Raw genomic sequence first — 26,755 nt, 5'->3', positions numbered from 1 at the left:
GGAGAAATTATTCGCCATTCTTTCTAGCATACAGTTAAAAATAATAATAATAATAATTCCAAACTGTCTCCCTTTGTCCTCGCTTTCCTACAAGAGCACATGTCTACATCTGTATGTGGCTATCTGTGGAGTGGGTGGTTGTCATATTGGACAAGTAAGGAGACAAAGGAGACAGAACTTTTCTATTTGCAAGGTTTCTTAGATACTTACTGCATACTTTAAAAAGTATCTAAGAAAGTTCCTTAGGTACTTTTGTTGAGAGAGGAGAGAAAAGAGGGCACAAGTATCTTTAGAGATGGAACATGGGCCACAGGAAGCCACAGGAAGCCCTAAGACCCGTGGAAGGCAAAGGAATCCCACGTGAACTCACAGGGGGACAGAAGGCTGCTCCCCAGACTTTCCTAGCAGCATCACATGGCTTTGCATTGCACAGCCTCCTCCCTGCTTTGCATATGAAGTCGGTCTAAATTACTTGAAAGTCCATTATAAGGCTTCAATTCTTCCACATGTTCCATCAAAAGTTGACCAGAGAGGAACTCTTTCTCTTTACTTAGAAAGCGTTTCTCACCCAGAACGGCTGGCCTCTCAGGTCTGACCTTTGTGTTCATTGGTTCTGATTGGAGCAGAGACTGTGTGATCCAAGTGCTATATGATGTGCCCGCCCAGCACACCAGTGCTCTCACCAATTGCCTGGAGCTTTCTCCTGTGCTGCTCCAGCCACAGAATGAAGCCTACAATGCTTGGTGCCAGTGAGCACAGCATGGGGATGTCCCTGTGATGAAAACCGCTCCCTGAGCCACTGAAGTGTTTATAAAAAAAGATAAAGAGATAAGGAGAATATGTTCTGTGGGTGTGTGGAGAGGTATGGGGAAGGGGATGTCTCAGTGGGTTCATGTAGAGGCATCTCTTCCCGTGAGGGACCAGCCACACACTGGTATAGTATAGAATAGAGTTTATTGAGGGCATGGGGAGGGGAGCCAGGAGGGTAGTAGAGGCAGAGAAAAAGAGAGAGAGAGAGAGAGAGAGAGAGAGAGAGAGAGAGAGAGAGAGAGAGAGAAGCAGAGAAGCAGGCATAGCGAAGTAGAGGCCAGCCATGACCACATGGAGAGAGAGTAAGGGGGGGATGGTACAGAGAGGCAAAAGAGTAAGAGATTAAGAGAGTGAGGAGGGGGCAAGCAGCCCCTTTTATAGTGGGCCAGGCCTACCTGTAACTGTGGGGAGAAGCATACCTGGCTGTTGCCAGGTAACTGTGGAGGTAGAGTTTAGACAGAATACTAACATTCCTCCGTTTTGGTTTAATTAAAAAAGAAAAATTAGAAAGAGGTGACAGCGAAGCAGGAATAGGGACGTTGTGATATCTGGCTACTTCCTGCTGGCATTGGGGGCAACGTGTCTCTAGGGGGAACCTAGAAGAATGGGTATGGGGGATGTTTGTCCGGTCTTAGGAGAGTTGGCTGTTTCCTGCTGTCCAGGGTCTATGGAGCCATCTAAGGATAGGTCAGAAGGGACAGGTCCAGTAGAAGCAGCTGTGTATGTGACAGGAGATGGAGCATCTGGAGGTTGCTTCTCTGGAGCTGTTCTGGATGTGCCTGGACTTGACAAGATGTGGGGAATAAGATTAAGTACATTTGGAGGAACACATTTTTTTTCTAAGATGTACATTTGAAACCCAGAGGGATCCCACCCTTTGGAATAGGTAGTAGTGGAAACTTTAGGCAGATATACTTATCCAGATGACGTCTATTGGTCCGTGAAAGGTAGATCTGAGTGGGTTTCCTTGAGTGTTAGCAGTGCCTTCTGCCACAGGAGCAGCTAACAGCCACAACCTAGGATTTCCAAGTTCTGCTCATGGGCAGAAGACTAGTATTTATTTCACAACCTCAACCCCAGGTATCCACAACCGCATCTCATCAGCAGTCAGTAGGCTTCCCAGTGTGAGATAGCTGAAGCTGCTGAAGAATTAAATATCTTATGCTGGACAGATAGCTCTGTCAGATAGCCCCCCGTGAACTTAATGGCCCGAGTTAAATCTCCGGAACCCACATAAAAATCCAAATGTGTGTCACACGTTTGCAATCACAGACATGCAAAATGGGAGGTAGAGTCAGACAGATTCCTGGAGTCTGCTGAGCAGTCAACCATACCCTACTTGGGGCAAAGTTCCTCATCTCCACATGGTCCATCTTGCTAAAACTCCGTCTCTGATGCTACAGGGTCTGCCCTCCACTGAAGCCAGAGCACCCAAGAGCAGCAATGTCCACCGCTCCCCGGTCTTTCTCTCACAATGCTACTGCAGAGCCACTCTGGGCCCTCTCAGAAGTGTCACTGGGAAGATAGTGGGGTTGGAAGTGACTAACCCCACCTCAGCATCTCTGTCTCCTTCAGTCTTCAGACCCTTCATCTTTGCTCTAGCAAGGATAGTCTGACCTTTTGTCTTCATAAAGTATGGCAAGGAGTTCGACCTTCAGTCACCTAAACAAAGTAGACCTTCAAGTTCAAGTTGGCTCCACATTTTCTGTTATGCACAACAGAGAAGAGTTTGGCTCTATTCAGTCTATGCTCCATGACTCCATGCGAGTAACACACAAACTGCCCAGTGCCAGTTAGTCCCCTCAGTTTGAATAAGTAATCTGGGTTTTCCATCGGGAGCAGCTATTATTGATAGACGGTGCCAGTAAGGGAAAGAGGTTGGTAATGTTGACTCTAGGCTTGAAAGCAGTATCCTACAGCCCTGGACATCAGGCCTCTATGGAAGCCACTGGTCCAAGAGAATGGGATGCTGAGCTGCCAGGGACTGGAGCCTCTGAGAAAATGTGATGAAGCCAGTGAAGGAGCATGGGAAGACTGCACATTGGAGTCCACACAGCTGCTGGGATCGACTGGACTGCCTGGGGGAAGAGCAGCTGCGCTGAAGCAAGGGGGAGGAGGAAGCCATCATGACACAGCTCCCATCCTGCAGTCACTGTGCAGAGGCCTCCAAGACAGACCTTTGTTACCCTTGGCTGAGTCACAGGCAGAAAAAGGTGTCACATCTCCAACACTCGGGGTAAGTACAGCCATCTCCAGGAGGTCGCTGCAAAAGTTCACCCACTCAGAGCCTAACTTTTAAGACAGCCTTCTTGGCTCTCCTTTCTGCTTTTCCCACCTGTGTATGAATTCTTAAACACAGTATTCTCTTCTTGCATTGTCTAATAGCTCTAGGAAATGAGTACTTAGGCAATTTCATCATCATGTTTACATTATATATTATAGGGTATACTATACAAGATAGATTATTATATTATGACATCATAGGCGACATTTTCTTATAGGGCTGCCATCACATATACAGCCTATCTTTGACCAAATGCCACAGACTTTCTCTGGCTTTTAAACCTGCAATGCATTTGTCGTGTTTTTAATTCTCTCACTGAACAGGCACTGTATGGAACTCTACTTTATTCCCATTTGTTGTTGTATAGCATTCCATCTATAAATACATTGGAATGTATTAGCCCTCATCGTTGAAGGTTCTCTTTCAAATGACCGCTGCTTCTGAGACACAGAAATATCTGCTAGAAAACAAAGAGAATAATTAGGAGAGGATCACTATTCCCAAACTTTTCGGTTTCAGGATTCTGTGGTGTGGTGTGGAAGCTGGGTGATCGGGAGTTCAAGATCATCCTTCATTAGCAACGTTGAATCCAGCCTGGATTACATGAGACACTGTCTAAAATAATTAATAAATAAATAAATAAGAATGTAACTTCCTAATGAAATTTGTATTTGTGTGGGAGGAGGTATGGGTGTGCAGATTCATATGTGTACCAGTATATGTGCGGGTGTGCATATACACATGTGTGTCTATGTGTGTATAATATATATATATATATATATATATATATATATGTGTGTGTGTGTATGTGTGTGTATCCATATATATATATATGTGTGTGTGTGTGTGTGTGTATCCATATATATATATATATATATATATATATATATATATATATATAAATCCAACAGCAATAGAATCTTTCTAAGTGTATGCATCCCTATGATGAGGTTGAAATGCAATAAAAACAACGTGCACACAGACTACCTCAGAGCCCTCATTGCATCTGACTTCCACACAACCTTCCATGCCTCAGAGTTCCCGCTGAAGTGAGAAGAGCAATAACATCCAAGCTCACACAGCCGTCTGCTTACTTAGGTAAAGAACCATCTGCAAGGTTCAAGTGCATCCCCCCCCCCCCCACACACACACACACACACACACAAAAGGTAGATCCTTGCTAATGAACACGAGCCAGGGCTGACAGCCTGGGCTTCTGGCCAAACTCATTTGTTTCCACGAGTTCTCTGTGCCAGATGAAGTTGTTGAGGATTATTAGGCTCCCAAAATATTTCCTTGGATAACTAATGTAAAGCCTGCCATTGCTGGCCACTTCCAACAAAGAAGGTGCTAAGAGATGGAGAGAAAGGGCCAGGATAGCCATACTCCACAGGGAGGGCATCCTGGAGGGAGTCCTGAGTAACTTTGCAGCTTTCACCTGGAGTATTCAGATTGAAGCTTAGCTTCTGATTACAAACTCAGGCAGGCTCCTGCTGGCACTGGGAGGGGAGCTTTTCTTCTGTTGTAAATAAGTACTAAATAAGCAGGGGGAAATTTACAAGACTTCTAGGGAGTGTATACTAACCTCCCTTAGAGGGTAACGTTAGAAAGTGCAGGTTTTCAGTGAAACAGACAATAAAAGATGTGCTCAGAGGAGCCTAGAGTCCTGGGAAAATGCTAATTTTTAGTTAACATAAGAAGAGTCTTTTTAAGAATTAATTGACTTATTCCAGTTTCGGGTCTGATGTGTAGGGGGGAAAACAACAATAAAAAGCAGCGAGATTAACCCTTTCTACGCCAGTCAGAGAGTTACATGGGAAAACATGCCCTCAAAATTAAATGAACTGAGCTGAGCTCAGTCAGAAAAAAAAAAAAAAAAAAAAAAAAACCTGGTTCAGATCCCATCACCTACACTACTACACTATAAAGCCAGCAGTGGCAATACACATCTGGAAACCCCACTTGGAGGAGGCAGATGCAAGATGAATCTTGGAATCCATGAGTCAACCAGCCTAGCTGGATCTATGAACTCCAAGGCCAGTGAGAAACACTGTTCAAAAAGTGAAGTAGAGAGCAATAGAAGAAGACACCCCATGTTAATCGCTGACTTCCATACATATGAATTGGGGGGAGGTACTAATTCTGAAACAGAGCCCTCCATGAAACTGGTGCCGAAACGAGAAAATCTGACTATACTTACATTGCCTGAGACTTGCTCTTAGTGGCCATTCTGCAGGAGTGGGGCTCCGTGGCTGGGTGGAACCGAGCCCCAGGGTGATGCTGAGCCAGGCTTTGCCTCCCTGGTCCATCCACTGTAGGCACTGCTTACAGATAGGAGCGCTATCCTAGCATGAGGTTGGAAATTAAGAATGGAGGATTGCCAACTGCGCTGGCCTTCTGTGAATAGTATGTCCATTCCCTCAAGTTCTGAGAACTGAGTCCTGGAGTGCTGTTGGAGCTGGCAGTAGCCACCCAGGAGGAAGCTAGACCCGGGAGGACAATGAGGCCATGGTACCAGTATCTTGCCATCAACCGAAGATTCTGAAAGCAATCTCTTTCAACAGTGGCATGAAATACTCCAAAGACTGTGTCTGACAGCTTTGTTCCCGATGAGGCACATCTGTAACCCTTACCTGTCCAACAGAAGCCCCTGTAGCTTTTAATAAATTTTTATTTACGAATTGGAAAAGATAAATTGCTGGAGACTCAACATAAACCAATAGAAATCCAAGGGACTCAGGCATAGGAGGGCCCACTCTACTGTATTACCCTCAAGGCCCTACCAGAGGCTTACAGTGAATTTCAGAAACAAATCCCTCCTTTCCCCAAAAAAAGGAACTGGTTTTAAATGTATCACAATGCTCTGCCCAGGCCTATCATTTTACCACAGTCCATAATTCAAGAATGTTATAGTCTAGCCGGGTGGTGGTAGTGCACGCCTTTAATCCCAGCACTTGGGAGGCAGAGGCAGGCGGATTTCTGAGTTCGAGGCCAGCCTGGTCTACAGAGTGAGTTCCAGGACAGCCAGGACTACACAGAGAAACCCTGTCTCAAAAAAAAAACAAAAAATAAATAAATAAATAAAATAAAAAAAATAAAAAAAGAATGTTATAGTCTAACCCACCTTGGCAGGGGTGAGGTGGAGGCAATACATATTTCTAGCTTCTCTGACCATCCTGCCCTACATAAGAGGAAATAAAAAGATTAAGAAAAATGAAGGAAGCAGTGACAACTATCAGGACAGAGCTCACAGAGAGACTGAGACCAGTTGCACTGCTAGACTGAGCCCCATGCCTCAGCACCATTCTCCTGAAGACCCATCCAACAGAATGTCTTTGTAACAACCCATCATGCACAGATGTGCATGCACAGACACACAAACAAACAAATAGATTTTTTTAAGGCATATTAAGAGGCAAAAAGCAAACTGTGGCTCACACCTGTGATCCCAGAACTTGAGAAGTAGAAGCCAAAGGATCAGGAGGAGCTCAAGGACACCCTTGACTGTATAATGAATTTGGGGCCATATGATATCCTGTTTCAAAAGATAAAGATAGCTTTTAATCCCAGCACTTGAGAGGCAGAGGCAGGAAGATCTCTGTGGAGGTCGACCTGCTCTACAAAGCAAACTCCAGGACAGCCAGGACTACATAGAGAAAGCCTGTCTCCAAAGAGAAAACAAAATCAAAAATTAATTAAATTAAAAAATATAAATGTACCAGCGAAGATGGAATGAGCCATCAGAACCACACTCAGATACAGTGTGAATGTTACAAGTGTCAGTCTACAAACATGGTTTTATATATATATATATATATATATATATATATATATATATATATATGACTGATATTTTGAGAGCTTTCATTGAAAGGTTACACAGCATGCAAGGACAAGTGAGTAATGTAAGCAAATAGATGGCTGTCCCAACAAAAATCAAAAAGAAACACTAGCCCCTCTGTTAGGCTCAGTCCAGACCAGATCTAAAACAGCTGAGAAACAAGTGTCTGAGCTTGAAGAGACATCCCAAACTAAGAAGCACAGAGAAAAAATAGACAAAAAACAGAAGAGAATAGCCAAAACCATCTTGTGTATGGGAATATCAGGAGAAAGAAGTAAGACACAAGCCATATCTGAGGATATAATGACTATGAATTCCCCCAAAGTCAAAGTTCAATGAAACCACAAACCTAGGAAACTCATGGGATATTAAAGCAAAGAAACTGACAGAAGATAAAGGAAGGAAGCAACTCCATCCAGACATGTCCAAGTCTCAGAAAAAAAAAAAAAAACAAACACAAAGAAAATGACTTAAAAGAAGTTACGGATGGGAGAAACCATGGTGATGGTTGACACTTGACTGTCAGCTTGACAATGTACAATCACTCCAGAGACAAGCTTTGAGCATGGGCTGATGGACTACCTAGATTAGATTAACTGAGGTGGGGAAGACCACCCTGAATACAGACATCTTCCATGGACAGATGTTCCAGACTATAGAAAAAGGAGAAAACTAGCTGAACAAAAGCGTTCACCATTCTCTGATTCCTAACTATGGACACAATGTAACTATCTGCCTCAAAGTCTGTTCACCATGACCTTTACACTACAGTGGACAGTACCCTTGGACTTTGAGCCTAAATGAACACTTTGTTCTTTACATTTTCTTTTTGCCAGAAATTTTACCACAGTACAGAGACAAGAAACCAATATAGCCAACCACCTTGCCTGTTCAGGATAAAGAGATGGGCTCTTCAGATAGAAAGATAGATAGGTAGATAGATAGATAGATAGATAGATAGACAGACAGACAGACAGACAGATAGATAGATAGATAGAGATAAGGATAGAGATATTCCTCTTAGACACTGTAGTGGTTTGAATGAGAATGGCTCCCATAGTCTCATGTATTTGAATGTTTGGTCTCCAGTTGTTGGAACTATTTGGGAAGGATCAGGAGGTATGACCTTATTGTAGGAAGTGTCAATGGGCTGGGGGTGAGGTTTCCAAAGCCCATGCCAGGTTCTCTCTCTCTCTCTCTTCCTGCTCTCTCTCTTCTTCTCTCTCTCCTTCCCTCGCTCCCTTCCTCCCTCCATCCCTCCTACTTGTGGGTTATATATAAGCTCTCAGTTACTGCTCCAGCGCTTGTCTGTCTGCCATGAAGGTCATGACTTACTCTCTAAAACTGTAAACAAGTTCCTAATTAAATTCTTTATTTTATCTTTATTAGTTGACTTGGCCATAGTGTCTCTTCAGAGCAATATAACACTGACAAAGTAGAAGCCCTGCAAGCAAGAAGAGAATTGAGCAGAATAGTTAATGTTAAGAGATAAAATACCCAATTTTAAAGTAGGATGGGGACTTACTTGAAAGAAGAAAGGGCTCATTTATTGTGATTCACAGTGTCAAGGGATTTGTGTCCACCATGGCAGGCCAGACTTGCAGAGCAGTTCTGGGCAGCAGCATCTACTGTTCCTTCTTCCAAAGTTGAGGAATAAATCCAGTAGAATTGATGACACTGTCAAAGTGATTTTAAAGTTTACACACACAATGAAAAAAAAAAAAAAAAGAAAGTCCTATATCAGAAAAAAAGAAAAGTTGGGGGACTGACACACCCCATTTCAAGACTTACTCTAAAGTTACATTAATCAAGACAGACTGATATTCCTGGAAATCGGGAAAGCAAATCAATGAATAGAATGTAAATCAGTGGTTCTCAACCTGTGGGTCGTGACCCCCTTGTGGGTCACATGCCAGATGTCCTTCGTTATGAGATAGCAATGGTATAATTTTATGATTGGAGGGTCACCACAACATGAGAACTGTATTAAAGGGTCACAGCATTTAGAGGGTTGAGAACCCCTGCAATAAAGCCTATGAATGATTCTATATAAATATAATCAGCTGACCTTTAATAAATGAAAAATAAAGCAAACATTGTTTTTTCAACAAGTGGCCCTAGAAAACTTAGAAAACTAGACATCCACACGTGGTGGGGGTAAATCCCAGAAAACGACACAGGAGAATGTCTGTAAGAAGAGAGATGAATGAACAGGTGGGGCAGAAATATTTTTAGGCAGTTAGTTTAATTTTTATACTATAATGATAGTTTTGCACTATTATCAGCTTTTCTAAAAGCCATTTGCTGGAAAAACCAGGTGAATACTAACACAAACTGTGGGCTCTGAGCAATCATGTGTCAGTGTAGGCTTGTCAGTTGTGCCAAATACATCACTGTCATTAGTAAGTGGGAACATGTACTCAGTGAACATAGATGGAAGAGAAGGAATGGGGGTATACTGAAAACCCCCCATGCTTTATGTCCAGTTTCCCTGTAAGCCTATAGCTGATCTACAAATAGTTCATTATCCAAAAAAAAAAGTACACTGAGTGATTTACAGGTTGTTGGATATATTTCCTGTCAGATACCATATTTTTCCAGAGTGCAGGTACTTACCAAACCATCACCACTTGAACTCTAGGCCTGCCCCACTCTCTGATGAAGTTCCAGAGACAGGTCTGTGCAATTAATAAATATCCTATCTCCTGGGAAGAGAACATGCTGGACTCCCAGCACGATTCTTGACACTTTAAAATGCATTATCGCATTCCATTTCCACAGCATTGCAGAGAGATGGGTATTCTATATCCATTTTCTGTGTGGAAAATGCTCTCAGATGCATAAAACACCTCGGGGAGTATGGAAGATCTCTGCAGCTGCTTCCACAACTTAGGAACAAGTCTTTACAAGTGACATCCAGGAAACAAGTGTGAGGAATTCAATTCTATATTTATGGAAAGCCCTAAGAAAATCTTCAGGCATTATAAGAGGATGGCGGAAGGCAGAGAGAGCTAGCAAGTGTGGTTTGGTGTCCACTTGTCTCCATCTGAGACTGCATCATCTTCAGAGACAGAGTCAGGAATCTCAAGTATGCAGAAAATGTCTCCACCACAACCTTAGCATACCCATCACACAATAGGTGTAATAACAGTTATGGGGCTTTACCTGGGTGACCAGTCCTGACCTCTAGGAGATCCAGCATGGACTTTGCCACACCAGCAGCCTACATTAGCCAGTGTCATTACACTAGGTCCTGACACAAATATCCTCAGACTTCTCATAGACACAAAAGAACAATGGAAGCTAGAACGTCCCCTTCTGTGCATGTGCTGGTCCTCTTTTCTCATGTGACTTAGCCACTGAGTCTTCTCCATGTCCTTCTGGGTGTTCTATGTGAAAACTCTGCATCATCCAGTTCACTTTAGGGACCATACCCAAAGTAGCAAAACCCTATTTCCCCATGGCCCAAACTCATTGCTTCACAATACAAAGGCGGTCTGGGGGCATGTAGCTGTATGCCCAGGAAGGTTAGAACCTGTGAGGTGAGCATGCACACACTAGCAACTCAGATACCATTCTCTGATTTCTGAGCTCCCAGCAAAGGAGAGGAGAAGCCATGTGGAAGTTGTGAGGGTGAAAGATGCTGGTGTCCATGGCCAGACCAGCTTTCCACTAGACTGTGCTCATATATTGAACCTCTTGAAGGTTTGGATTCTCGTGTGTGAGATGAAACTAAAGAAATAGCTAGTGGCGCAGTGGCTAAGGCGTCCGCCTGCAGAGGGCGCGGGGCCCGCTGCCGTGTCTCTCTCTCTCTCTCTCTCTCTCTCTCTCTCTCTCTCTCTCTCTCTCTCTCTCTCTCCCCGCCCGTTCAAATCCCGCTCCATCCCGTTTGTCTCAGCCACGAGTCTCATGGGGGGAAAAAAAAATAGCTAGTTGTAAAGTGTGGAGAGCACTTGGAGAAATTCATGGAAGTATGAGCTTTAGCTGACTCAAGACCAAATGCAAAACCCTTCAACCAAGGGAAGACTTTGATCATGGGACCCAGAGACCCCTTTGCAGCCATGACTTTTGATGACTAGAGGAGGGCTTCCAAGGGTGTCCAGCCTCTTGTCCATTGCTGCCCAAATCTAAGGAGATCTTTTCATCTCAAAAACCCAGTTCCTAGATCTGACCCTGAAGTGCCCAGGGAGGCAAGCCCTTCACAAAGCAGGGAATGAATTCTTGATCCAGCTTTCCTGGAACCAAACAGCAACTGACATCCTAAAACTAAGAAGAACTAGTAAAGAGCAAAGCCAGCCTTCTCTCTCTAGACAGGGACATCAGAATATATCCAGAGAAGGAATGAAGTTTTGTCTTTTTACTTTGTGTTGTTATTCTGTTAGCTCTAACGCTATCGAAACAGGATGTCTCCTGGTGATCCCAGCATCCATCTGGAGCAAGCATAGTCAACTGGGTCCCTGGAGGTCAATATGTGCTACACTAAAGAGACTCAGAGAATACCCAAAGAGCCATATCTGTTGCCTCTGTGTCACAGAGGCCATCAGTACCCCTTGCCATGCTCAAAGAATGTATCATTGTTGTCCAGGCCCACCCTGTCAGTGACAGGAAATTAAGCAAGCCTCACACAGAGTCCTCCCAAATACTATCATATGCTGTGTGGACTCTGCCAAAAATCAAGGAAGGAGTTTTACTCTAAATCTAAACATAACTGCCTGGGCTTAGTCAAAATGTCTGAAGAAGAGCTGTCTCCTTCCCATCTCATAGGCAAAGGAAACTGAAGAATGATGGGTCCCCATAGCTGCCAATGGCCCCACCCTTAAAGCATAAATTTTATTCTGATGATTGTAAAATGGCAGTACAACTTCCAGCCTTTTTCACAGATAGTCTAGGCATGAGTAAAGGTGGAAATTGGGAAAGGTCCCTGACCCTTGTTAGCAGGAGAATAACTAACTTCCCCAGAAACCCGCTTCAGCTAGCTTCCCTTTAGATGTCTTGGGTCAGAACCACATCTCATGGCCATCCCCATCTGCCAGATTATCTAGAAAAATCACAGTTGGATGTTTATGTTTGTGAGCTCCCCATGAATCCCCATGGACTCAGCCAACCACTGAGTGAAAACATTAGGGAAAATTTGTGTCTGTGCTAAGCCATGTCCAGACGTTATTTCTCTATGTAACAACTATTAACATAAAGTTGACATTGTGAGTCACCTAGACAGTGAAGTATGTATGTTCTGTGTGAATACTGTGCTGATCCATACTGTAACCTGGGCGTTATGGATTTGTGTGTCTGTAAGGGAATCCTGGAACTAACCTACCTCAGGGTGACTCTGTGGAATACACATTGTCCCCTGGCGGATAAACATCTACTAATAAAGGGAAACTACGAATAAATAGTAAGTAAGCAAAGCCCCAGCATCTGTTATTACCTAAAACACCAGCATAACTCCAAGAGCTGGGGCTACAGTGCCGTTTAGACACCTCTTCTGACTGATCGTCTCTAAGAGCCCCACATGCCTGGAATAAGAGCAGCCACACGGCTCCAACCTGGCTCGCTCAAACAGCTGCAAATATGTGCATTCACACATAATTACTGACTTCCTCCTCAGATTTAATGTCTAAGTTTATCTTCACTTTAATCCAATTTCGCGCCTGGAGCAGAGGGACTCCAACAGAAGGTCTTTCTTAACCTCCCGATATCATTAATTATTGCTACATTGGGAGTTTCTGCACAGAACAAGCAGGTTTTTAAATAGAAATCATTTGTCTCTCAGCAGGGAAACTCAATAGCTTTATTTCCTACACTTGAAGCTGCTGCACTCGGGTGACCCGTTTCATGGTGACCACCCCAAGATCACCTCCAAGCAGAGCCCAACCTTCCTCGCCCCCTTCCAGACCAGCCTGATTTGCCACCTGTCGTGGGAGACATACATTTCCTCCTTTAATTGTGGAATGGGGTTTACCAGAAGGAAAGACCAGTCATTCCCTGGGCTCCGGGCATTTGGTCATATTTCCTGGTGATTTTCTGCCCAAGGAAATCCCTTAACTCATTAAAAAATAATAATAATAGATTAATTGACCAGTTCGGCAACAAGTAGCACCAGGACCCCATAAACTTTGCAGAGTACATTCCGATTACAACTGTGCTCAGCAGGAATTTGGTGGGTAAGCCAACATAATCTTTCTTTGGAGTGCAGGAATTTTTGTTTTCCTCTCCATCTATGACAATCTCCTGCCCTAGCATGGGCTTCAGGTCTAACTGCAGTCCCTCATCTTGTTTCTGTACCTGCTGCTGAGACACAGGGTCCCAGCAAAGGACTCAGGGAAACAAATGGGGTCTCAGACAGGGTGTCTGGCTGCAGGCATGTGGACTGAGAAAAGCCTATTGTCCCCAGTGCGACCACATCTGGGATGCTTTCAGCATCTCCTAACCAAGCAGTTGCAGCTGGCCCTTCACACCTCAAGGTCAGCAGGAAGCAGGGGTTTAGTAACTAGCCTGATTGCAAAAGCAGGCTGAAGAAGTCCATTCAAGTCTGAGATATTGAATCTGAGGAGAAACACTGGCAGCGTGCTTCTCAGTGGGGGCTTCTCTCCCTAGGACAAGCTACACTATCAGTTGGAGAGCTGTGACACCATCAGAACAATCCCTCTGAAAGGGTACTAGAAAGTAAATGACATCATACGAGTCCAGATTGCAAATTACCCCAACAAGAATTTATTAAGCACCCCTTATGGGTGATACAGGTATGTTACTTGGTCCACTAATAATGATTTGTAAATATGTACCATATATCATTTTATATACCTCAAAAATACACAATAGAATATACTTTTGAATGAAAGGAGAGGCAGGGAAAGAAGGAACCAGGGTTTGCCTTGACCTAGGATTTGCAGGTTTCCAAACATTAACCCAAAGTTGTTGCTTTTCAGCTGAACCCCCTTTACCCACAAAGTTTTTAATCTGAACTCAGCACCTCTTACTCTTGGCCCTTTTCTTCTTCTCACAGCTTTTATTTATCATTCGTGCTTTCCCTCACTAGTTTCTCTTCTGCTGGCCAAAGAAGAGCTGGCCCCGGCAGCAAAGCAAGCACCTGGCTTGGGTTTTGCACAAGAAAACCGCAAAGCAAACACCTGTTCCTGTAGAAGTCTGGGCGAAGCCAATCTACACACTGGCTACTCTAATCTCCAGACATACATAGCCCTGAGACCTTCAGGGGTCTCCAGCTGTCACCCCCTCAGCCTGCCACCTGCTGTACATCACAGGCTCTCAGTGCCATGTATCAAGTCTAATTGATCTCCATTCTGTGAAAAAGGTTCCAAGCCAGAGTTTCTCAGCCTCAGGACCAACAGCGCTTTAAGGGGCTGGCCCTTGCGGGAGGGATCATCTTCCACACTGAAAGCTGTGTAGCTCATCCCAGCCTCTGTATAACGCTTGCCAGCAGCACTTCCATTCTGGTTGTGGCAACTAACAATGTCTCCTCAAGTTTTGTCTAGTTGGAAAGCCACTAGACAAAATAAACATTTCTTAATTGAAATACTGGGGTGCCCAGTGTAGTGTCTGAGCACTTAACTACGCCAGTGTTGTGTTTTTTTTTTTTTAAACTCAAATCACATGTTTCCCAGATTCACTGTGTTAACCTCACAGTGTTTGTAGAAATAAGACTTCAGGGCTAGTGAGGGCTGATCCTGGACAGCAGGTAATGTTTTAAGAAGGAAGCTGGACAGGTAGGCTAGATGTGACAGCCTTGAGTCACTTATCACTAAGTGGTCACCGACATGTTTCATAGACCCTCATGAGAATCCTTTAGGCCAGGGACCAAGTATTTAGCTCGATTTCATCTTCTTTCATGATTTTACATCCCATACAATCACAGCTGCCCTCCCCACCTGCTACAACATGGAGGTGGTTTACATATTTTCCCAAAAGTTCATGTGCTGAAAGCCTGTGTTCTAAGAGGATCATGTCGGAGGTGCAGGGCCATTGGGAGGTGGGGCCTAGTGTAGGTCATGAGAACAAAGGGATCAGTGGTTTCATCAAGCCCTTTAGTTCCCAGGTTAGTAGCTTTTTAAAAAAATGCTATTATTTTGTGGGTATGAGTGTTTTGCCTGTATATATGTTTGTATAGTGACCAAAGAGACCAGAAACAGCTCCTCTAGGAGTGTAGTTACGATGTGTGTAAGCTGCTGTGTATGTGCTAGGATTGAACCCTGGTCCTCTGGAAGAGCAGACAGGGCTCTTAGCACTGAGCTATTTCACTCCAGCCAAAAGCACGTTCTTACAAAGCAGGGCTTCTGCGTGTGGCTGTTTCCCATTCACAGCCATGCTGTGTGACACAGTCAAGGCCTGTCCAAGACAAAGACGCCATGTTCTTAGGATCCTCTAGCTGGAGGAATCATGCACTGAAATAGCTTCTCTTCTTCTCAAACTACGCAGTGGCAGCTGTTCTGTGATAGCACCGCAAAACAGACTAACATGCCATTGCCTTCAGGAGCCCCTTAAGTGGCAGGCACCAAGTTAAGCCCACGCACAGCTCACTACTGCTCTGTCCTTCCTACCCTGGCCCTGGCTATTGGTTGCTCCTTGATTCTGGACTGCCTCAGTCCCTTCCCTCCCAGCTGCAAGGTGCCTTCTAATAATCAAATTCTGAGCTTCCCAACCACCCTGGATAAGATGATGATTCTTCTCAAACCCCAGCTGTCCCATTACTGCCAAAAATACCAGCTCTAGCCCAGCTGGGAATAGGACCGATGAGTGCATGAAACAGAGGGCTTTGTTCAAGGATCAAAGCTGGGCCATTGCTGCTAATTTCATCCACCCCACCTTGCCTGGGTGACCCACTCCTATATTCTGGGGCAATAATTTAAAGGTTATTCAGAGCCTTTTCTGTCAAACCAGTTTTTTTACATTATTTGGGAAAAAATACTAACAGCCTGGTAATGAATTAGATTTCTTTTTCTTACTGTTATTTGGGCATTGTGATACACTATCAGATTTCTTGGTGCCCAGAACCTTACAATAGCATTCTAAGCATGCTACAGATATGCAAAAATTACACAGTGCAGTGGGAGGTGTTTTTTTTAAAAAAAAAAAAAAAACACATTAGTAAAATTGGATCTACAGCACCAAGTGTTTGCAACACTTTAAAATATTAATGCATGTTGGATGCCAAGGCTCAACCAGACTTCTGTTTGGCAGGAACAATTTTGCATAGGTAATTAGATACACGTGCAAATATTTAACTATAAGCCAGTGCTTATGCCATTGAAGTACAGTGGTTCATCAGCTAGCCACCTGGTTGGCAGAGCCAATTAAAGGTTTGCCCATGTTAGAGCTACATCCTTCGTCGTCGTCTCAGTATCCTGAAAATACAAACAATTAGGAAAAATAGTAGGGGGAGGGTTAAAAGCTGATTGAAAGATAATTCTGAATCCTAAATTCTCAGTGGATGCCAAACTGCTGGAAGCATGCAACTGTAGGTACTTATCTTTATGTTGCCTTCATGTCTCCTAAGAGACATGAGTTGCTGAGTTGGCTAAACCCAATCACGCCCGTTCTTCAATTGGGTGGATTGTCAAGTACACATTTCATATAAGATGTGAACATCTGGGGGAGTAGGTATAAGTCAATGGTGGAAGAAGTGTAAAACATGGAATCCAATCCCCAACACTCCAAAAAATATAATAATTAGTATTTCCTAAATTATAATCAGCATACCCAAAATCAACTCTCACCCTATATTAATATGTGCTGATAAATAGAAATATACCCACACAGAAAATACAGCTACAGAAACTCATAATGAAGCTAAAAATCTTCAAATCTCTGACTTCATCACATGTCCAAAAGAACCATGTAGCAGGGAATTCATTACCGAGTGTAGGAATAAAAACTGTACCTACAATTGGAAGATAAGATTTCTTGGTCCCCAGCAAGCCAACCCTTTGGAGCTTCCTCCATGAGAAAGTAGAGAAAGCAATATCTAGTCTACTAGTTTGTGACCAGTATGCAGCCAAATGTTGACTTTGACCTTTGAGAAATAGTGAGAGACAACTTTCCACCCTGTCCTTGGTGGGGGTTGGGAGTCCCGAGGGGCACTGTGGTAAGGCAGCAAACTTGCTAGTTTACCTAGAGCATAATGTTGGAGTGTATTGAAAAGCACGCATGTCTCCTGAGGTATAGAGACTGACCACGCTGTGTGACACACTGTAAGGCTGGACCTTGTAGCATGAACTACCATAGCGATAGGCTGCCAGCATGCCAAGCCTTCTAAAGACCAACAGTTTTCAAGAAAAGCCTAGAAAAGTCCAGCAGTAGTACTCAGAATCCACACTTCTAGCTTCTAAATAGTACATGAAGCCTTTTTGATTCCCTACCATAAATCCAACCAAAGACTATCCAGAGACATGTAATCTTTCTAAGGAGCTCACTGTAACAAGGTTTGTGTGTGTGTGTGTGCACATACAGTGTATATAAACAGTGTGTGGGTGGGCGCACTCACCAACATGGACTGGGACCTTTGGGGGTTCTCCTACATCAGCCTCCATCTCCCAGAAGAAATGCCAAGGAGAGATGCTCAGAGATGGTGTTGAGGATGGACTGTCAGACCTCACCTTGCTTGGTAAGACGTATTACTCAACCATCTACCAATCCCCACCACTACGAAGCTTCACAGTACTTTCTCTCATTTAAATGAGTATGCCCTGCAAGAGAAAAAATCAATCATAATGTCAGATGTACCCACTTGTTTAATAGGTTGCTCAGGCATTTTGATAAATTAATTATTAAAGTCTCGACACAGAGAGACTTTATACCTGTGTTTATACCTTCAAGGCAAGGACATCATTTTGTGTTCATGTCATTTTGTCACACAAGCAAAGGAGGGCCAGGCAAACATGGCCATATTCACACCTTCTGCTTCTCATAGACCAAATTCACTTATTTCACCTGGAGAGAAGACTGTGGGGTACAAGAATAGGGATTGCCATTGGATAAACGGGCTCGTTCTGGCTAGTTCACTCACAACATGAGCCTGGACAGTCCCTTACCACATCCATGCACCACTCTCCTTATCAGTAAAACAAAGCTGCCAAGTGTGAAAGGATCATCATGCCCCCACTGCATGCTGGGTACCTTGCACATCCACTGCCCCATCGGAACAAAGGACTAAGCCATCACTCTACACAAATAAAATCCCAAACATAAGTGACCAACCTTTCCCTCAGTGCTATTGCTACCAGATCATTTTGCTGGTGAACACGATTTTATTCTCCTGTAATGGGAAGTAGTGCTTGGTAACTGAGGCCATCTTGGAAGACTCTCTAGCGACATCCTTACCTGATATGTCACAATATGACCTTCTGCAGAGATCAAGGCAATGTACCAGACTGACAGCTAACTTTTCTTCCATGTCTTTACTTTTTAAACTGAAATTATTGTACACTCACAAGGAGTTGCAAAGTAACATACACCACTACACTGGCATAGAACAGAAGTATCAAATAATAGGGCTTGGGACATGGATTAGTGAGTAGCATGTCTGCTTTGTCAACATGAAGACCTGAGCCAGAATCCTAGCACTCACATAAAAGCTGGATATGGTGGCTCATAGTTATAATCTCAATGCTGGGAAGGCAGAGACAGAAGGGTCCCTGGGGCTGGCTGACCAGTCATTCTAGCCAAATCCAAGTGCTCCAAGTTCAGTGAGAGACCCTGCCTCGAGAAGTAAGGAAGGGGGCAACTGAGGAAGACTCTTGGGATAGAACTCTGGCCTCTACATGCACATACATTATCATGCATTTGCACATATGCACACGCACACACACACAGACAGAGAGAGAGAGAGAGAGAGAGAGAGAGACAGACAGACAGACAGACAGACAGACAGAGACAGAGAGTGAGAGAAATGGAGACAGAGACATGGAGAGAGACACATAGAGAGAGACAGAGACAGATAGACAGAGAAACAGAGAGGAGACAGGAAGAGACAGAGAGACAGAAACAGAGTCAGACGGGGGATAGAGGCAATGAGGAAGCAGGAGAGAGAGAGCACATATGCATGCATGCACAAATATAGTAAATAAATACAAAATTGATTGTGATTATTTGTCCAGCAGACACTCCAAGTGAATTTCAGCTCCATCGTAATGTGAAGGAAGCATGACACTCTATTAAATACACAATCTCTGGAACCAAGATGCTTGCGCTCAGATCCCAGAGTCTGAGGCATTCACTACCTGTGTATCTCTGGCCAAGCAGCTCACCACTCTGTGCCTCCATTTCCTCCTCCTGGAAATGTCTATGGTCATAGACTATCCCCTCAAAGGGTTTTGATGAAGATTAAATAAGGTGATGCTTTTAAGAGGTTGCTTGGCCTGTGTTTCACATTCAACAAATGAAAGATCTTGGCCTATAAGGCCACCGTCCTCCTCTCGGAATCCCAAGATTTCTCTGAAAGATAGGACCTGCGGGATTCAGAAGGGGGATGAGATAGAGAAGGTATGTCGCTGAGCAGAGAAGACCAGGTCAGTATCTGTGAACCCCAGATCACCCCAAGGGCACCAGACAGCTCACCCATCCTAAGGCTGTTTTTATTGCATTGCTACAGATTTTCAGTCAAAACAGTTTTGTGAAGGGTTTTCTTTCTTTTTTTTTTTTCAGTCCTAAGTCCCACTTGCCCAGCATTGGTAGCTAAAAAAAATGCGAGAGGTCAGAGAAAATATAGGCCAATGAAAATAACATGGCAGCAAGAAATTAATTGCAGAGCCTGTTTAATATGACAGGGGACCCCCTAAAATCCTATTATGTCGTTCCCGGCTTCCCTTCGTCATGTGCACGGGTTCTGTGCACAAAGGCCAGGGCAGTCTCCCCGGTGCATTGCTGCATTAATTTGACATTTCTGGCTCCAATTAACCTTACGTTTCAACTATTTTCTAAAGATTGTTCTTTTAATTTGCGATAAGGTTATTTTTTTTCCACTGGTGTTTCACAAGCTTGTGCACAAAGGCCCGCTGTAGAAAATCTAACCCAGCTGTTGCATACTTCAAGGCAACACACTATTGTTTATACTTTGCCTGTTCACAAGCATACAGGTTAGGTAAGAGAGAGCTTCCTGCAATGGGAGCTGGTGGGCACAGGCATGGGACCCTATATGACACAGTGGGTACTGTAAACCAATTAGGCCCTTCTCCAAGGCAAGAGCAAGGAAACATAAATGTAACCATGCTGGATTATAAAAGGCTGGGGAAATGGTCCAGTGGGTAAATGGCTTACCACAAAAGCATGAGGACCTGAGTTCAAATCCCAGCTCCCACATAAAAAGTCCAGTGTAGCCATACAAACCTCAAATCCCAACTCTGGAGAGGGAAAGACAGGAGAGTCACTGGGGCTCCCTTGCCAGCTGGCCTAGACTATCAGTAAGTTCCAGGTTCACTGGAAGACCCTGTTTCAAAACATAAGGCAGAGAGCAACAAAAGAAGACACCACAGCATTAACCTCTGGACTCTGTACACACAAACGCACATGCATACATTCATGTATACCCCATGCTTTAAGGCAATATGCTGAGCTCAGTAGCTTACTGAAACATGAGTACATGCATATGTACACATGTTTGCCACACAATGGGAGGACCTGGGTTCAATTCCCAGGACCCACAGAGAAGCCAGCCATGATGGCTCTTGCCTGTAATCCCTGTGCTAGGGCAGAGACAAGAGGATCTCTGGGGCTTTCTGGCCAACTGGTATAGACCAATCAGTGAGCTCCAGTTTCAGTCAGAACTTATCCTGAAAAAAAAAAATAAGTGGAGAATGATGGAGAATGATATTTGATCTTGATTCCTCGTCTCCAGGGAGTGCACACCCATGTGCACACACACGCTCATAAACAGAGAGAGACACAAACGCACAAAAAAGTCATGAGTGCAGACACATTCATACACAGAGAGAGGCACAAACACAAAAGGTCGTGTGTGCATACACATTTATACACAGAGAAAGACACAAACACACACACAAAGTGAAGCTTACTTGGAGAAATATAACTTAGGGGTGTACAGTTAACATGACTACAGAGACACACACACACCCCATCTCTTTCTTTCTCTCTTTTGCTTCCTGCCTGCCAGGAGGTGAACACCTCCTCCACTGTGTACTCTCGACGAAGAGGAACTGCTTTGCCACATGCCCAATAGCAAAAGAGCCAAGTGACCACAGACCAAGGCCCCTGAAACAATAAGCCAAATAAAGCCCCCCCCCATTTACATTAACTTGATCATCGTGTCACAATGACAGAAGACTGACTCACACCCTCCCCACCACCCTGTCTGCCTTTGCTGGCATCTTAACCACAGAAGGTTTGAGGACTGGAGGCTATGCCTTAGAGCTCTGCCATCTTCATGCAGCTGGTACTGTGAGTGGAGCCTGTCACCCCACTGGGCACACTACACTGGGATGTATAATTCTTTCATTGACCCACTCTCTGAATGACTTTGGCCCCTGCAAACACAGGATTTATTATCTGCAAAGTATGTGAGGCAAGAGATCCCTGCTCTAATTTTCTTTAGGAACTGTCACCTTGGGGCTGGAGCGATGGCTCAGGGGTTACCACTGGCTACTCTCGCAGAAGACCTGGGTTCAGTTTACAGCACCCACATGATGGCTCATAGCTAACTGTAGCCCCAGTTCTGTGGGATCCAACACCCTCATCTGGCTTCACTGGCACCAGGCACATGGTATGCATGTATACACGCAGGCAAAACATTTTAAAAACAGTCATTTCTCAGATCACTCTGTGGAAAAGGCACTAGGCTGTACATGATCCTTGGGGAGTAATAAAGATGCACATGAAGAATTCTTTCCTCAGTCATGCCTACACACTGCTTAGAACATCTGTGTGCAATAAACCTGATGGAGCAAGTCCTCCTCCCACGTAGCTACTATAGAAACCCCAGGAGCTAGCTGGAAATGGAGAGCCACAGGCCCAGGGTAGAACCCACCCACCAGAGACTTCCAGGGATCTACATGAGAGTGAGGGGAAGGAAGAGCATTCAGCCGACATGTCGCTCTGACATGTGCAAAGAAGAAAGGAAGAGGACCACCCAAGAAGGAAGAACTTTCTATCATGGTACTGTCCCAACAGTCATAAGCAGTCCAACATAGGTTCAGAGAGACTGTCACCCATCAATATCTATGCCCCTATGGAAGGTCAGTTCCAGAGTACTCCATATCATTACACAAAAGGCCTGTACCTGGATAAGAGGGTATGGCTGCTGAGGGCAGAGTTTACCAGCAATGCGTGTAAGGTCCAGCTTCTGTCCCTGTCACTGAAAAAACAAATCAGTAAGTAAAGGAAATAAAGTTGCAATGTTTGCACAGAAGCTACGTGTGTCCTACCCTATACCTTAACATTTCTAGATGACTCGAACTACCCAGTACAGTAAACAGTGTAACACTGAATTGCTTAGGGAATAATGTCAAGAAAACATCTGTGTATTCTCAATACAGCTGCTCTTTTTTTTTTCCCTGAAAGTTATTTTTCAGAGGCTAAAGACTTGACTGTGAACAGAAGGCCACCAACTGTAATCATTGCTGTGAGGTAGCCTGCCTGCATTCCTCCCTTACTGTCTTCTTTTAATCCCAGATTCCCTGGAGTATATTGTCTTAAAGATTTGTTTTATTTTGAACTATATGTGTGTGAACATATGCACATATACGTGTGTGTGTGTGTGTGTGTGTGTGTGTGTGTGTGTGTGTGTTTAGTATGTAGGGGGCAGAGATATGTCCATGTGGGTGCAGGTGCCCCTCCTCCTGGAATGCCCAGAAGAGGGCCTAGGAACCCTTAGAACTGTTACAGTAGTACACACTCCCAACCACTGAGCCATCTCTCTGGCACCTCAAGTGTTCTTCCTGTCCTTTCCTTCTATACATCTTGAAATGTGTGTAAATATGTAATTTGTTTAAAAATTCAAACACATTCATTTTATTGATTGCATGTGAGCCGTCTCTCCTCAAGATATCCTCCCTAGCATCACACATTTGGACCACTTCTCTACCAAACCAGAGCTTTACTGACCTGTTTCATCCCTGAAATAGCAGGGATAATTTCCAGGCACACTCTGTAACAACAGATCGAGCATATCAGCCTTTGATAGACTTGTATGTTCTCCAGTTAGTGAAGAAAAAAAAAAAACTTTCCAGCATTTGGTGCTCACAGAAAGGAAGAAGTTTTTTTTTTCACACTTCAGGCATCAGATGCTGAGTTTTAAAATACCCTGCATGGTGTGAACTTAGCTTTCAACATCAAGAACAGCTTTTCCAAGTCTGAAACCAAGCAGTTGAGAAATGAAGATATTAGGCAGTGAAACGCACATGTGCGGAGCATCGAGTTGCTAAATTCACACACATGTGGGAGAGAGCCTGCATCCATACTCAGTCAGCTGGGGGTCCTTCAGTGAATCTGAACCTCCAGATTCCAGAGGGCATGCATCCACAATGGTGGACACACACACACACTGGGGATGGGGGGCAGTGTCTTTTACAAAACATACCAGCTGAAGCACAGTTTGTCTTTTGCATTCATGTGTAGTTCCATCCATATGTGTATTTGACATCTGCATCAAACAGAGAAAGCTGCACAAATGCCTGAGGAAGCTGTTCAGCTTGTGTGCAAGTGCAATGTGTACATGATGCACTGGCTGTGGCCATCCGGTTTTCTTTTCTTTTCTCTTCTCTTCTTTTCTTTTCTTTTCTTTTTTTTCCTCTTCCTCTTCTTCCTCTTCTTCTTTCTCTCCTCTTCCTCCTCCTCTTTTGTCTTCTTTCCTGAGACAGGATTTCTCACTGCCTAGCTGCCCAGCAAACCAGGGATTTGCCTACCCACCCTAGCACTGGGATTGCAAGTGCCACCATACCCTGCTTCCATTTAAATTTTTTTTCTTAACTTATTCCTTGGAAATTTGATACTTATATACAATATACCTTGATATTATCCACCCCCAACTCTCCTCTCCTAGTCTCCTCAGGACCACACAACAATGCTCATCCTTCTTCTTCTCATTGCCTTGTCTTTTATAACTCACTAAGTCCAATTTGTGATCCCTGCGTGAGCATGGGCAGACATGGAGCTGTCCAAAACAAATTGATTCTCCCTCCTCCAGATGTCATCCGTTCTCAGAAGCTTCTTTGTAGGTGCACAGCCATCGTGAGCCCCACCCTCACCTATGCCGCCATGGCTGACTGCAGGTCTTAGACAAATAACCACAGTTGCTGTGTGTTCGTGAGTGCAAAGGTCACCTCAGGCCCAGAAGACAATTCATAGCACACTCCCCCACCCTGCAGCTCTTACAGTCTTTCCGCCCTCTCTTTGGTGATGTCCCCTGAGCCTTGCAGGGGATGTCACAGATGCTCCATCTAGGGCTGGGCCCTTAGTCATTTATTCTCAGCAGTTTGACCAGTTATGAGTCTCTACAATGACTGCTGACCATTACAAAAAGAAGCTTCTCTGACCAAGGTTGAGAAAATCAATAATCTATGAGTATAAACCTAAGTATTTAGAAGGCTGTTTGACAACATGTCTGTTTAACAGAATAACAACTGCAGGCTCCTCCTATGACCTCACAGGCATGGCTTTGGACCAGATTTACAGCATCAATCATCAATTCCCTCCTATGGAGCTGTCCTCAAATCTAATCAGAAATCAATTAGTTTATCAATTACTTTTTTTTTTTTTGCTATGACAAAATATCATGACCAGGTGACTTATAGAAGAAAGAGTTTATTTCGCCCGACAGTTCCATAATGACAAAGACAACATGGCGGCCAGTAACAGGCATTGTGTCAGGAAGCAAGAGACTAAGAGCTCACATTTTCAACCACAAGCATGAAGCAGAAAGAAAGAGCAACTTTACTTCCTTCAGCAAGTCTGTACCTCCTGAACCTTCCCAGACAGTACCACCAGCTATGGACCAAAGGTTCAAATGCCCAAAACTATGGGGGACATTTCTCATTAAAGTCACTACAGTTGGTTACCCCCGAAACAGACATGCCACTCACTGTACATTTCATCTGGCCGGTCAGTACTGCAACATGCAGGGTTCACTGCTGGATAAATACAGTGACTTCTCCAGAAGTGAGCTGCAGAACCTGGGGCACTATGAAATTCAGCCACCAAGGGAATAATCTCCAGGTGTGTTCCAGTTTGATTTCTCTGTGTCCTATACCTAGTGTTCATTGTGCCTTCAACAATAGAGTCTTCATCCAGTTGGCAGTTGGCAGTTGGCAATAAAGAGCACTAGCAATACCCCATGTTGTTGGTGACACATCTGGAGCCTTTCTGATCAAAATAACAAGCAGTTTCTCACACCTGGCATTTAGATTTTCCTTTTACAGCCTATATCTTTCAAAAAAAAAAAAAAAAAAAAAAAAAAAAAAAAAAAAAAAAAAAGCATTGCCCCCAACCAGTGCCTTCATTTAACCTTTTTTACATTACTATTATTTCTAAATATTTTAATGTATCTATTTTATGTATATCAGTGTTTTCTCTGCATCTATGTCTGTGTGCCACATGCATGTTTGGTACCCACAGAGGCCAGAAGAGGACACAGATATCCTGACACTACAGTTACAGATGGTTGTTGAGTCACCATGTGGGTGCTGAGGCTTGAACCCAGGTCCTCTGGAAGAGCAGCCAGGACATTTAAATGCTAAACTCTCTTTCTGACTTTAATTATTTCTTTAATGGGCTTACAAAGTAGTGAGGCTTTTTCACACATCCTTCATTTGATAAATTATATCCCCTCAAACTGTAGGCCAAAACAAATCCTTCCTCCCTTAAGTTTCTTCGTGTCAAATACTTTGCCAATAAAATGTTTGCATATGTAGGGGGATGGGCTCTGTGTGTGTGTGTGTGTGTGTGTGTGTGTGTGTGTGTAAGTTCCAGAGATAACCATGTAGAAATTAACTACCACTGCTTCTCTACATACTTAATAATCATGCATCCCATATCTCAAAACAGCTAACAGAATGTGATTGTCATAAAGAAACAATAAAAGTTTAATGTGATGGATATGCTAATTACCTTAATTTGCTCAACCTCCAGCCTAAGCATGAATCAAAACATCACATCATTCCTCACAGATAAATACAGTCATTATGACCATTTTCTAAAAAGCCATGACATGTTTTTCTCTTGTGAAGATTCGTAAGCTTCCCAGGCATTATAGAGTACTTCTCTGTAACTCAGATATTCAACATCTTTTTGTTTCTCATAATTCTTTTTTTAATATATTTTGATTCATTAAAAATTGCATAAATGTAGACAATGTACGTATATCATACCCATGCCCTATTCCTCCCAGATCCACAGCCTACTCTCCATCTCCCCTACCCCTTCCCAACTCCCTGTCCTCTTCTGTTTGCTGGTCTATTACCTCTCCAGTCCAATTTGTGCTGCCCAGATACACAGGGGTGTAGGGCAACCCCCTGGAATGTCTTTGACCTTCCAGAGACCACACCCTTTAAAAAAAACAGACTCTCCCTTCCTCAGAATCCGTCCGCCGTTGCCATCGACAGCTCCTCACCCATGGTTGGGGTCTCCTGAATCCTTCCCATCTCCATGCTGGGATGTTGACTGGTTTGATCCTGGGCACATCCTATGCAGGTAGCCACAGGTGCTGTGAGTTATGAGTGCAGCAGACTTGTCATGTCAAGAAGATGCTGCTTTGTTGATTCTCATTGACTTCTGGCTCTTAGAGAACTCTTCTGCAACAGTCCCCAAGCCTCAGGGGCAGGGAATCTGATAGCAATGTTCCCTCTGTGGTTGAGTACTCC

At 43.9% G+C, this 26,755-nt stretch overlaps 1 long non-coding RNA gene across 3 annotated transcripts; it reads right to left on the bottom strand.

Moving 5' to 3' along the window:
• Positions 1-25,332, bottom strand: LOC143442660 (uncharacterized). Of its 3 annotated transcripts, none has more exons than XR_013111002.1 (5): positions 19,169-25,332; positions 17,747-17,891; positions 17,434-17,635; positions 6,219-8,612; positions 3-5,727 (listed from the first exon to the last, which is right to left on the bottom strand). It is a non-coding gene; the product is annotated as an uncharacterized LOC143442660 (long non-coding RNA). The 3 variants fall into 3 exon arrangements; XR_013111006.1 differs by having other exon boundaries at positions 445-5,727; positions 8,461-8,612; positions 19,169-25,331; XR_013111001.1 differs by having other exon boundaries at positions 1-8,612; positions 19,169-25,331.
• Between the last annotated feature and the right edge of the window lie 1,423 nt (positions 25,333-26,755).

Source organism: Arvicanthis niloticus, chromosome 1, assembly GCF_011762505.2.
Source record: "Arvicanthis niloticus isolate mArvNil1 chromosome 1, mArvNil1.pat.X, whole genome shotgun sequence".
Lineage (NCBI taxonomy): Eukaryota > Metazoa > Chordata > Mammalia > Rodentia > Muridae > Arvicanthis > Arvicanthis niloticus.
This window is presented reverse-complemented; position numbering and strand designations above follow the sequence as displayed.